The sequence below is a fragment of the Oncorhynchus nerka genome, linkage group LG22 (assembly GCF_034236695.1).
Source record: "Oncorhynchus nerka isolate Pitt River linkage group LG22, Oner_Uvic_2.0, whole genome shotgun sequence".
In the NCBI taxonomy this organism is placed as follows: domain Eukaryota; kingdom Metazoa; phylum Chordata; class Actinopteri; order Salmoniformes; family Salmonidae; genus Oncorhynchus; species Oncorhynchus nerka.
This window is the reverse complement of record NC_088417.1, coordinates 28,707,725-28,721,573: the sequence shown is the minus strand read 5'-3', so window position 1 is coordinate 28,721,573 and position 13,849 is coordinate 28,707,725. Positions and strand designations below refer to the sequence as shown.

Genomic DNA, 13,849 nt, shown 5'->3' with positions numbered 1-13,849 from the left:
TGCAGCACTCCACCAATCAGGCCTGATGAAACCAAGATTTAACTTTTTGGCCTGAATGCCAAGCATCACGTCTGGAGTAAACCTGGCACGATCCCTACGGTGAAGCGTGGTGGTGGCAACAGCATGGTGGTGGCAGCATCATGCTGTGGGAATGTTCTTCAGCGGCAGTCACTGGGAGATTAGTCAGGATCGAGGGAAAGATGAACGGAGCAAAGTACAGAGAGGTCCTTGATGAGAACCTGCTCCAGAACGGTTCCATCAGGACAACAACCCTAAGCACACAGCCAAGATAACGCAGGAGTGGCTTCGGGACAAGTTTCTGAATGTCCTTGAGTGGCCTAGCCAGATCCCAAACTATGTATATGTGATATTTCAGTTATATATCTTGAATACATTTGTAAAAATGTCTTAAAACCTGTTTTTGCTTTGTCATTATGGGGTATTGTGTGTAGATTGATGAGGGGGAAAAAATACATTTTAGAATAAGGTTGTAATGTAACAAAATGTGAACAAGTCAAGGGTCTGAATACTTTCCGAATGCACTGTATATATTGAGAATATCATTGCAAAGAATATTTCAAAGATTGAATGTGGCCCAAGAACTGTAGGCAGCAGGCTTGTGTTTCTGGGTGGGACCGCATGATGTCTATGCCTCATGAGTAAATGGCTTAACCATTATGTCTGTTTAATATCCAGATCTTAATGTGGTTTGTACGCAAAATTAATCAAAGCTGACGGCTGCAACATGTTTTATACAGTACAGCCAGTGTGTGTGTACCAAATACTACCCTTTTCCTTATTTATTGCACGTGTTTTGACTATGGCTCTGGTCAAAAGTAGTGCATTATATAGGCAATAGTGTTCCATTTGGGATGCAGAAGTGTCATTTACATTGCAAATACTGAGCAGATGGATTGGATGTAGTCGGAAGGTTTGACGCCAGCAGTCTAACGATGCGTCATCTCATGCAGCAGACCCCATGTCGATGTTTCACTCCATGTGAGATCTAGCATGGCTACAGAACAGTAGTTTGCCATGTGTGGTGTTATGGATGACCAGGCTGTTATATGCAGTAGTCATAAGGATTCACCACATGTGTTTAGAGTAACAGAGTGAGAAGTGGTCATTTATAGCTCAGTTGGTAGAGCATGGCACTTGTAACGCCAGGGTAGTGAGTTCGATTCCCTGGACCATCCATATGTAAAATGTGTACACTATAAAAGTGGCATTGAAATGGCATATATTCTATTATTGTATATAGGGGTGTACTCACGGGTGTGCATGTGTGCCAGCATGCCAACACTATGCTTGCCTCTGCATGAATTATTAAGTGATTACCTCTACTGGCTCTGTTCATCACTCTCTGGTATTAGACAGGTGCCTGGACCACACTCCCACCACCACTGGTGATAAAACCATCTCCCATCTATAACTACAGTGTAGGAAAGACTTGAAATACCCTGTCCCTGTAGATTACTCTCTGCTCTTTTTTCCATCCAATCTGTCTGACAATCCGCCGGCCACGAAAAAAGACTTAGGAACATAAATATCAAACAGGCGTCCATCTTGTTGTGGAAACATCAACACAGGCGAGGGGAGGGGAGTCGTTGGAGAGAAACGGGAAAGTTCCTGTCTGGTCTGTGGTGTGAGTGAGTCACCCTATGGTAAATGTATTTTCCTGACACAGTGGAAGGTCAAAGGAGGTAGAGCGTCATTTCAGATTGCAAGTGCGGGAACTCTTCACCAGCTGTCTGTCTATGGAGAGACTAGTCACTACACCATCCAACTATGTGAGAAGAGAAGGGAGTACATTAGGTTGTGGAAAAAAAGTAGGGGGAGAAGTCAAACTGGAGACAGACAGGTCTGGGATGACTGGCCACGTTGAGATGGTTTGTTGGTCCTGTCTCTCTGAGTTTCCATTTAATTCATAATCCTTAAGTCTATTGATGCACCCGTGCGCCAATCAATGTAACATAATAAAGAAATCAGAATCAGTCAGTTTATGCTAGAGATATCTGTTTTTTGCATGGGCTGCATCCGCCTATGTCGGCCTTCCGCATCTGCGCTGGAAGGCGGCTGAGCTACAGGACTTGTCTGAAGTTGGTACCGCTGATGTGCGAACTTCTGTCTGTAGCGTCCGACCCGTTTAGGCTACAAACTAATATGAGCTTTCGTATATCTCCCAGATTTAGGACAGACACTTCAAAACCTTATTCCTTATGATTTATGTTTTGACTGTCTTTTTTTTAACCATTTAATAATGTATTATTCAATGTGTTTCTATGGGATATTTTAGTAAAGGCCAAATTCAGTATTTTATCAAATACACTACATGACCAAAAGTATGTGGACACCTGCTCGTCAAAACATATCATTCCAAAATCATGGTTATTAATATGGAGTTGGTGCCCCTTTGCTACTATAACAACGTCCAATCTTCTGGGAAGGCTTTCCGCTAGATGTTGGAACATTGCTGGGGGGACTTGCTTCCATTCAGCCACAAGAGCATTAGTGAGGTCGGGCAATGATGTTGGGCGATTAGGCCTGGCTCGCAGTCGGCGTTCCAATTCATCCCAAAGGTGCTTGATGCGGTTGAGGTCAGGCCTGTGTGCAGACCAGTCAAGTTCTTCCACACCTATCTTGACAAACCATTTCTGTACGGATCTCGCTTTGTGTACGGGGGCATTGTCATACCGAAACAGGAATGGGCCTTCCCCAAACTGTTGCCACAAAGTTGGAAGCACAGAATTGTCTAGAATGTCATTGTGTGCTGTAGCGTTAAGATTTCCCTTCAGTGGAACTAATTGGGCCTAGCCTGAACCATGAAAAACTGTCCCAGACCATTATTCCTCCTCCACCAGTCTTTACAGTTGGCACTATGCATTGGGGCAGGTAGTGTTCTCCTGGCATCTGCCAAACCTAGATCCGTCTGTTGGACTGCCAGATGGTCAAGTGTGATTCATCACTCCAGTGATTTATACATCTGTCAGCAATGGGTGTAACTGAAATAGCCGAATCCACAAATTTGAAAGGGTGTCCACATACTTTTGAATATAAAGTGTACTTTTTATAACAGGGGTCCTAAAATTCTAAATGAAATAGCTAAATGATCCATGGTATGACCATCTTTAAACAATTTCATATGTCAGCTTAGTAGAACCCTCAACCCCCCAAAGGCTTAGACTTTTAGAGGTTTTTACCCCAGTCAGCAGATAACTCAAACAGCTAGAGGTCTCAGTCGCTCCTGTCCCCAAGCTAAACAGAAGAACTCTCATGTTACGTCTCGTCGGTGTGAGTGTCGATTACTGTATGATCAAGATTAAGATCAGTTATGGATATTGCTGAAATGTAAACAAAACTGAGCAACAGCCACTCTTGCCTCACCTATTGGGCTCTGCCATGGAACTCTCTAGTGCTTTGTTGAAGCTGTGTTATTGCAGTCCACTCAAATCAGCAGGACACGTATCTGATTGGCGTTTTCAGTAGAGGGGGGATTAAGCAATATTTTTGGAGAATATACAATCTGTCTTTTTCGGTCTGTCACGTATTGCAAAATATCTCTATTTCTGCATTCGTTGTTGCAAGGTGCCCAGTTTTACTTCTACTCCCTCTCTCCCAGCTGACTGCGGTCCAGAAAACCGTCCCCCAGATTTGATGACACACATATTGGCCTGGGAATCTGATTTAAACTGAGTTATAATAGTTTTCTAATCTGTGTTTTTTTTGTCGTTGTCAAGACTCTTTCTGGCACACAGAGGGACATGACCTCAGATCCAGCTGTCTGCCCTGGCCTCCAGTCAGTTCCATCTCTCTCTCTCTCTGACAGCTGTCTCTCTATGACAGCTGCTGTTGGGTTGGGTTTGGGGGGAAACCCACAAAAAAGGATGACTTCTTCCTCTTCTGAATGCCCCCCCCCCTTCTTTCCCCCAGGAGTGTAAACAATAACAGGAGACAGGGTATTTAATCACGTCCAGTGTTAGATGGCTTGGCTGGCGGGATGCTCTCCAAACTGGGTGATGGTGGACAATTAACCTCTATCTCCACTGCCACGTCTACCCTGCCAAGGCCTAGCTAGCTGGTGTCTGTGGTTCCAGCCATACTGCTGAGCTTTAGCAGGACTATCAGTGGCTGATGCAATACAGAACATTTCTTAATGATATGATATTACCTTGATGAAAATGGTTCACTTGTGACTATTACGATTTCTGTGTCTGGCTCATTTTAGAGTCTATGTGTTAGAGCTGTGACGCTTCACCAAACCCACGGTTTTGCGCTTTTGGGGTCATATTTCGGTACAGCAGGACAGTTACATTCCGACAGTTACTGTAGTTAATGTTTGTTAAGAAAATACAAAGCGTTGGTGTTCCTAATTCCATATATGATCACGAGTCCTATAATACCTGTTGAGAGCACAATCAGGAATCCTAACACTTTGTATTTACTATAACAAATGAAAACACACGATTACTCAACACTAAAATAAAGTGCAATATGCGCGTGATATCAATATGTACAGTTGAAGTCGGAAGTTTACATACACCTTAGCCAAATACATTTAAACTCAGTTAATTAATCCTAGTAAAAATTCCCTGTCTTATGTCAGTTAGGATCACCACTTTATTTTAAGACTGAAATGTCAGAATAATAGTAGAGAGAGTGATTTATTTCAGCTTTTATTTCTTGCTCGTACACGTATTTCCATTTCTGCCCACAAATTCTCTATAGGATTGAGGTCAGGGCTTTGTGATAGCTACTCCAATACCTTGACTTTGTTGTCCTTAAGCCATTTTGCCACAACTTTGGAAGTATGCTTGGGGTCATTGTCCATTTGGAAGACCCAGCAAGTTTGAACCTTTTTGGGATAGGTGGCAGCATTTTCACTTTTGGATGAATAACATGCCCAGAGTGAACTGCCTCCTACTCTGTCCCAGATGCTAATATATGCATAGTATTATTAGTATTGGATAGAAAACACTCTGAACTTTCTAAAACTGTTTGAATGAGGTCTGGGAGTATAACAGAACTCATATGGCAGGCGAAAACCTGAGAAAAATCCAACCAGGAAGTGGGACATCTGAGGTTTGTAGTTTTTCAAAGCTTGGCCAACCGAATACACATTGAGATATGGATAAAGTTGCACTTCCTACGGCTTCCACTAGATGTCAACCGTCTTTAGAAACTTGAATGAGGATTCTACTATAAAGGAGGGGCTCATGAGACCTCTTTGAGTCAGTGGTCCGGCAGAGTGCCTTGGTCTCATGACGCACGCTCCCGACAGAGTTACCTCTCGTTCCAGTGCTTTTCTGAAGACAAAGGAATTCTCCGGTTGGAACATTATTGATGTTTTATGTTTTATGTTTAAAACATCCTAAAGATTGATTCCATACATCGTTTGACATGTTTCGGAACTTTCCGAGTTTTTGTCTGGATGAAGTACCTGCTGCGCTTCATGAAGATGGATTACTGGGCTGAACACGCTAACAACAAGTGGCTATTTGGACATAAATGATGGACTTCATGGAATTTTATGGAACAAGTCAGTCATTTATTGTCGACCTGGGATTCCTGGGAGTGCCTTCTGATGAAGATCATCAAGGTAAGTGAATATTTATGGTGTTGTTTCTAACTTTGTTGACTCCAAAATGGCGGATATTCCTCTGTCTGTTTTGGGATCTGAGCACCGTTCTCAGATTATGCTTTTTCCGTAAAGTTTTTTTTTTTAATGATACAGCGGTGGGCATGAAGGAGAAGTCTATCTTTAATTCTGTGAATAACACTTGTATCTTTTATCAATGTTTATTATGAGTATTTCTGCAAAATCACTGGATGTATTGGAATCAAAACATTACTGCACGTAAGGCGCCAATGTAAACTTATATTTTTGGATATAAATATACACATTATCGAACAAAACATACATGTATTGTGTAACATGATGTCCTATGAGTGTCATCTGATGAAGATCATCAAGGGTTAGTGATTAATTTGATCTACAGTTCTGCTTTTTGTGACTCCTATCTTTTTCTGGAAAAATGGCTGTGTGTTTCTTCGACTTGGCTATGACCTAACATAATCATATGTGGTGCTTTCGCTGTAAAGCACTTTTGAAATCGGACACGATGGGTAGATTAACAATACATTTGCTGTATTGGACTTGTTAATGTGTGAAAGTTACATATTTCTAGAAAAATATTTTTGAATTTCGCCCACTGCCTTTTCAGCGACATGTTGTCGAGGCGGAACCCCTGCGCTAGAAAGGTTAACTTCCTGACTGATGTCTTGAGATGTTGCTCCAATATATCCACATAATTTTCCTGCCTCATGATGCCATCTATTTTGTGGAGTGCACATGTACCCTCCTGCAGCAAAGCACCCCCACAACATGATGCTGCCACCCCTGTGCTTCACGGTTGGGATGGTGTTCTTCGGCTTGCAATCCTCCCCCTTTTTCCTCCAAGCATAACGATGGGCATTGTGGCCAAACAGTTCTATCAGACCAGAGGAAATTTCTCCAAAAAGTACGATCTTTGATTACGTCTCCGTAATCTAGCATGGGTAAGATGGTCCTCTGAATCAGGGTTAGTTTGGCAGCTTTGGTGAAAGAGGAGCGATTACGCTCTTGTAATTTCTTTGGCCCTGTCAGAATCAACTTTGATGGGTTGCTTGAATGCAGAGAGGAGACGAAGTTGTGTTGTTTTTTTGCCTTTCGGTCTTGCTCCGGTGGTAGGAATACTGGGTCGACGTCGGGTACGTAGGGTATTCTCGTTGAGCAGTGGCGACATGCTCTCTCTGTCCATTTGCCATTGTCATCTACTGGAAAGACTAAATGTAGCCAAACTGAAGATTTAAACGATGGAGAATTCTCCTGATTTATCGACCCCACCACTCGCCATCGTACAGAACTAGTTCCTGGCTGCGCCTCACAAAAGGGCAGTTTGAAATGCGGCAATTAAGATTTGAATTTATATTACAACGTGGGCATAGGCTCTAGTTGTTTTAACGGAAATAGCCCAAAATGTTTTTTCACCTCAAATTTACTCGACAAGGGTGTCCAAATCCTCCACCAGCCTATTGTTTTCATTTTTTATATATCTCTGTAGTCATTCGGGTTCACAGTGTGAACCAAAGAGTGGTCCCCGGTATGAATACATGTACCGTTACACCCCTACGATGTGTAAAGGATGTCATGCTGCTTGCTTAGCGAGTACCGCTTCCCCCTGATTTGGCTCATACAGAGACTCAGGACCTTTGCCTCGCAAACACACGTGACCACCCTCGTGAAGTTTTCCAACCCATCAGGATATTGGAAAAGGCCATTTATAATTGCGTAAGGGTCGACACTCACTGAGTGAGTTTCAGAGATCCCCGTCTTCTACATTCACACCCCAAATTCACTCCAAGGCGACCCCAGCGGTTGAGCTGAGCGCAAGTGCAGATCCGGGTCACAGCACCATTGTAAAGGATAATTGTGCAAGGGGCGACACTTCAGGCTGAGGAGTGAGTTGGACAGATCCCTATCTGCTACATATGTGTGTGAACATTAATAGAGTATATGTGATCTATATGTGTTCACAAAGGCTCTTTGTTTCCCCCTCAGAATGAATTAGACAGTGGCAGAAAGGTTCAAGGCTCTCTTGTCTTCTCCCCTCCAACCAAAGATTGATTGGTTTCCTTGCTCTGCACAGGCCGCAGGCATCAGCCATCTCTGATAAAGGTCTAAACTGCTGTATAACACAAATCTTATCACTGTGGTCCCCAAGACATTGCCTTTCTACGTCCCCTCTCCTATGGGAAGTGAATGCTCAGTCAAAGACAAGGGCGCCCAATTCCCCCCCCCATCTATAATTTTCTTTCCCATTTTCAGAAAAAGTGCAGTTGAAAAGATTAAAAGAAAAAAAGAAACAGAGACAGAGGCCATTGGAGCTGTGATTTGAGTCTTCCTGATTTAAATTGATTACCTCGAAGGTCCCCCCCCCTGTTATCTTCAAAGTGGACTTTGAATTTGAATTAAAAGTTGGCTAGCCTAACCAGCATTTTTTTCTTTTTTTGCCCTGGCCGGCCATCTGAAGAAAAGTGCCTTGTGGCTCTAACTTCCAGACAGATAGCTCTTATCAAGCTCTTCTCTCCCTGTGATTTATGTCACTGGCTGGGTCCGCTTTAGGGGCAATTTTCCCCCAGCGTCCTTTGGTGATAGGTGAGAGGAAAGGAAGGCATTTGGTGGGGCGATAAGATGGTGATGGAGCGGCCGGAGCAGGCTGTAGGAGGCTGTAGATAAGGCTGATTACAGTTATTTGTGAGAAGAAAAATAGCGTTTGCTGCCTCTCCTCTCCTAAAAGCAAGGGTCCAGTGTTGAAACCGATCTGATAGGACTTTTGTCTTGTCTAAAAGCTCTCGATGGTGATGACACTTTAAAAGCCTGTAAGCCAAGGAGAGTGCAGGCCAGGGTCTCTTCTCTCCTGAGCTTCCTGAACTTTGGTAATAACGTTTGTCCTGATAAGACCTTGTAGACCAGCCATACTCAACTGGCGGACCGCAAGTTCAATGCTCCGTTGGGCTTTCAACTTGCTGCTGTTGATGGTTGTAGTAGCAGAATGCACAAGAATGCACATGCACAAGGTGCAATTTCACCATTTGGAAGTGCATGGGCAGTTTTCCTCTCATGTCATTCACTGACAGACCCTCAAGCTATTTATAACCTGTCAGACATGTCCAGTTGATCAATTACTAGCCCATGTTAGCCATATTGCTGGTTAGTTCAATTTACCTATCTAATTCGTGTAGTTAATATGTCTAGATTTACGTGCCCAGGCACTCGACCACCAGGGGTCCCTCATTTGATTTTGGTGAGTCACTGACAATATCCATCCGGACCTTTGCCACTTAGGAAATTTGTGTGACCGTACATTCTCAAAGTAGTTGAGTACCTCTGTTGTAGGCGATTTGTGTTTTTCTATTTTAATTTAGTATAAAGCGTGAGAAATTTGAAATGTGCTGCTTAGTAGGGCTGTGACGGTCATGGAATTTTGGATGACAGTAATTGGCCAGTGAAAGGACTGCGGTCACCGTAATAACCGTTCCAATGTTTTTGTTTTTTTACACATATTTTCTCCTCTTTTCCACGTGCTGCAATATAAATATTGTGACTAGAAACGTCATTCCGATTCAAGTCAATGATGGCATAATGAGCAGACAGGCGGCCATTGCGAGTGTACCCATAGCAAAGCAGGAAGTAAAATATGAGCTAAAAATGTGCTGTGATTTGTTGATTGAACTCAACTGACATTACAAGAAATACATTCCATTGAATGAGCCACATCAGTTAACATAATTTGAATGGAAATTCTACATCATCATGGAAATTATTGCATCATTATTGATTCGGCTTGATCCAATGCTTGACGCAAATGCTAGATAGATTGAAAAAAGAGAATGCGAGTCAGGAGTGGAGCAAGCGGATGGACTGTGTCAGCATCCCTCCAGGCCTGAACTAAACTGAGCTGAGCATCTCTCTCCCTCTCAATCCCCCATGCTGTTCTCTGAGCCACAAACCCTCTGGTGTGTCCTCTACAGGATCTCTTCTCTCAGCTCCTCTAAGCACCACGGTTAGTACAGCGTAGCCAGCAGCCCCCTTCGGCGCACACACACACACACACACACTGCCTCAGCCCCGCACCCTGCAAATTAATCTGCCACTCTGTTTACACAACCACCACTTTCTGTCTGCTCAGCTCCTCACTGTGTGTTTGTGAGAGAGAGTGGGAGAAAGAACCTTGTGTATGTGTTAGAGGCTACAAATCCTTCACGTTTGCAGAAATGACTTATTCACACAAATGAGTCTTTCCCTGTCCTTCCAATGATAAACCTTCATCCAGTTAATTAGAAACTTATGGAAAGGGATTAGCGATAGCAATTACTATTATCATTGGGGAATTTATGATTAATACCAGCGTATGGAAATGTCAACTGGAAGTCTTGGAATTGGTGGTGTAAAAATGTTTACATTACCAAAGTGACCCTCATAGTTCAACCTTTTGATTATACATTATATATCTTATAAGCTATTACGTTGTAAATCAAGTTAACTGTTTAATTAATCTATTTTTCCTGAATATGACTGAGGACCATTGCAATTTAAGGGACTGATGTTTTTTTTAGAAGGGATTAAGTTGAAAGGGAAAAATGACTGATGTAATGTCTATACTGTAAACATGTAGTAAATGTGGCCCTAGAATTTCCAAGGACATCACTACGAGCTAACAATTAAGATATGTAATCAAATGCTGTGGGATGCTCTAGAAGGACTTATCTGGATAATTATGTGGAAGGAAGGCAGTGGTATACACATTTCAGACACCAAAGCATTCCAACGTCCAACCTCAGATGTGTCTGATGATGCAGCGTCAAGCAAGCAGGAAGTGCATAACTCTGGGTCAAAGGTCATGTTGGGGGCACGGAAAGGGTACCAGGAAGTGAGAAGGCAGGGTGGAGGGGTGCTGTATGTACTCTCAAAGGCTGATGTGGAAGAGAGGGTAAGATTTTTACAGATGTCAAATATATTGGAACTCTTGCAATGGAGCAGAATGTTCTGTTTTTTCTTTTCAAAACTGGTTGAATGGCTATTTTTTACCCTGTAGGCACCTGCAACTTACCAGAGGTCAAATTGCACAGTAAATGAGAATCATTGCCAACAACTAAATTATTTTTAATAATAATAATTTGTAATAATTTAGTCAAGGCCATTGTTTTGCTTTGACATTTCTCAATTTCAGTGTTTTCAATTTCAACTTATTTTAGAAGAAAAAGTGAATCTTACAAGGGTGCCAATATATTTGACCACATCTGTATGCCAGTAGTTTTCAAGTCTCAGACAAGGCATCACACAAGTGTAGATCACTGAACCACTTCCACCTACACAGACACTAGGTCATCCCATCTATAGGGATGTTGTAAAGACAGTCAGAGGTTGAATGTAGCGCTGCACCGCTTCGACATGCAAAGCGTAATTTGCTTGCAAGTCTCTCCCCTTTCTCCCAATGACAGAATAGATAGTACCACTACCCCGCCCATATTAATTTATATTTTCCCCCTACACAGCTGCTATAGCAATCATTATATGGTAAGGAAATGGAATACAGATGCCCATAGTTCCTTGATATTTCCCATGGGCTTAGTGTATACTGAGTGTACGCTGTACAGTTTGTGCATATGCATTGATTTAGATGTGATGTGTTTAGAATTATTAGCTCGTCCCTGCTGAACCTTGAAATAGCCTGCTGCGATATTAACCAGAGCTCAGCATAAGTCACGCGTTACTATCAAAGAGGATACTCCCTCGGGATGCTGGGTGGGTTACACCACTGACTTTATGGGAAAAGTCGTCGCAGTATCATGTACACATTTAAAAGGCGTTTTAAAAGGTCAAGAACAATGAATTCCCAGTGACAAATTTAGAACAATTTCTATACAGTTTGAAAACTTAAAGCAGCAATCTGCATGCAGTTTCAAACAATAAGAAAGCCATCACCCGCCTCTGTTTTAGTAAAAAGCTGAGGAACGGGGCTGGAAAATTGTAACCACTCTCAAATGCATAGACCGCTATGGATACAAGGACTTGCCATCCATGATTTTAAAATGATAGTTTTAACTATGTTTTGAGGCTATATACAGTGTTCGTTTAGATGTAGATTGTTTGCATTGGAATAAAACAAGTTTATATTTTGGGTTCTGATAGAGAACGACAGTTGACGTGAGCTCATGAAGCATGTATAAAAGTTATATTCTTCAAGAATCAAAGGGTATATATCATGTGTCAATCGCAGATTGCCCCATTTTAATGGATGGATAAGGAGATGACCTCTGACCCGTTAGGACGGATATGGCGCGAATGATTGTCTAGTCCCATTTTACATGCAAGCAGGTGACTGGCTGGCTTGTCACGTTTGTCTTTTTTAAGCACTAAAGGGACCTAATTCAGATCTTAGACGTGTTCTATAACTGTCGTGAAGATGAGTGTTTTAAGAACTTAACTGATAACAATAAGAATCTCACATTGTTCTAGTTCAGGTATGGCTAGAGATGAGTGACTGGTGTCAGAAGTCTCCGTCTGAATGTTTTGATACTTTTGTGCATTGGCCGTTCAATAGGTTGTGTGTTTCTCCATAGTTCAGACAGTCTGACTCATAGTATATGTGAACCATGGTAGGGAGACACCACAATAGCACCCATCTTAACATTGCCTTCTGGAGAGTGAGGGTGAAGTCGCTTCCTTCCCGGGCCTCCTCTCTCAAAGCGGGCCGTCTCAGTTGTGACTGCCTTGAATCTGAGATGAGGGAACAGTTTCTTTTTTTATTTTACCTGCTGCTCTCCTATGCACACTCATGCCGTCTCTCTCTGACCACAATATTTAAACGTAAAAATTAAAAATAAAAATGATTTAACCTGTATTTAATTAAGTAGACAAGTCAGTTAAGAACAAATTCTTATTTACAATGACGGCCTACCAGGGGGCAGAATGACAGATTTTTACCTTGTCAGCTCGGGGATTCGATGCAGCAACCTTTCTGTTACAGGCCCAACACTCTAACCACTAGGCTACCTGCCGCCCCATATACAGTGCCTTGCAAAAGTATTCATCCCACTTGCCGTTTTTCCTATTTTGTTGAATTACAATCTGTAATTTAAATGTATTTTTATTTGGATTTCATGTAATGGACATACACAAAATAGTCCAAATTGGTGAAGTGAAATGAAAAAGAAATATTCAAAAAGAAAGGAGGACCAAGGCACACTTCATATAATTCATTAAAATGCCTTTATTTGTATGGCATGTTCAATAGAAACAAAGTGTTACAAATCTGACTCGTTTCGGCTGCATGGCCTTCGTCAGGGAGTACAAAGAAATAATACATGTCCTCTTTTGAACAGCTTTTCCATTTAGCCCTAATAGCCCTAAAACTTTGTTTCTATTGAACACGCCATACAAATAAAATAATTTTAATGAATTATATAGAGTGCCTTGGTCCTCCTTTCTTTTAGATTACCAATTCACCCCTTTTACCAAAGAGCACCTTCTGTCTACCAAAATTGACTATTATGTACCTTAGTAGTGCTTCCCTTCCTCTTCTTTCTACTAGAAAAAAATTACTTATTTCAAAAAAAAAACATTTTTTTTTTTAAACTGAAAAGTGGTGCGTGCATATGTATTCACCCCCTTTTGCTGTGAAGCCCCTAAATCTAGATCTGGTGCAACCAATTACCTTCATAAGTCACATAATTTGCTAAATAAAGTCCACCTATGTGCAATTTAAGTGTCACATGATCTGTCACGTGATCTCAGTATATAGAGTCTGCAACACCAAGGGGCACCACCAGCAAGCGACACCATGAAGATCAAGGAGCTCTCCAAACAGGTCAGGGACAAAGTTGTGGAGAAGAACAGATCAGGGTTAGGTTATAAAAAAATATCCGAAACTTTGAACATCCCACGGAGCTCCATTAAATCCATTATTGAAAAAGGGAAAGAATATGGCAACACAACAAACCTGACCAGAGAGGCCGACCACCAAAACTCATTGACCAGGCAAGGAGGGCATTAATCAGAGAGGCAACAAAGAGACCAAAGATACTCCAATCTCCGCTGTGGAGCTTTTCAGGGTTATCTGTCCATAGGACCACTTAAAGCTGTACACTCCACAGAGCTGGGCTTTATAGAAGAGTGGCCAGAAAAAAAGCCAAACAGGTTTGGTGTTCGCCAAAAGGCATGTGGCAGACTCCCCAAACATTTGGAAGAAGGTCCTCTGGTCAGATGAAACTAAAATGTAGCTTTTTGGCCATCAAGGAAAACGCTATG

General features: G+C 42.1%; 1 protein-coding gene across 2 annotated transcripts in view; it reads left to right on the top strand.

Annotated features, from left to right (window-relative positions):
- The window catches only part of cnbd1 (cyclic nucleotide binding domain containing 1), a 52,677-nt gene that overhangs the window by 15,640 nt on the left and 23,188 nt on the right, over positions 1-13,849 (top strand). The gene's annotated exons all lie outside the window — the stretch shown is intronic.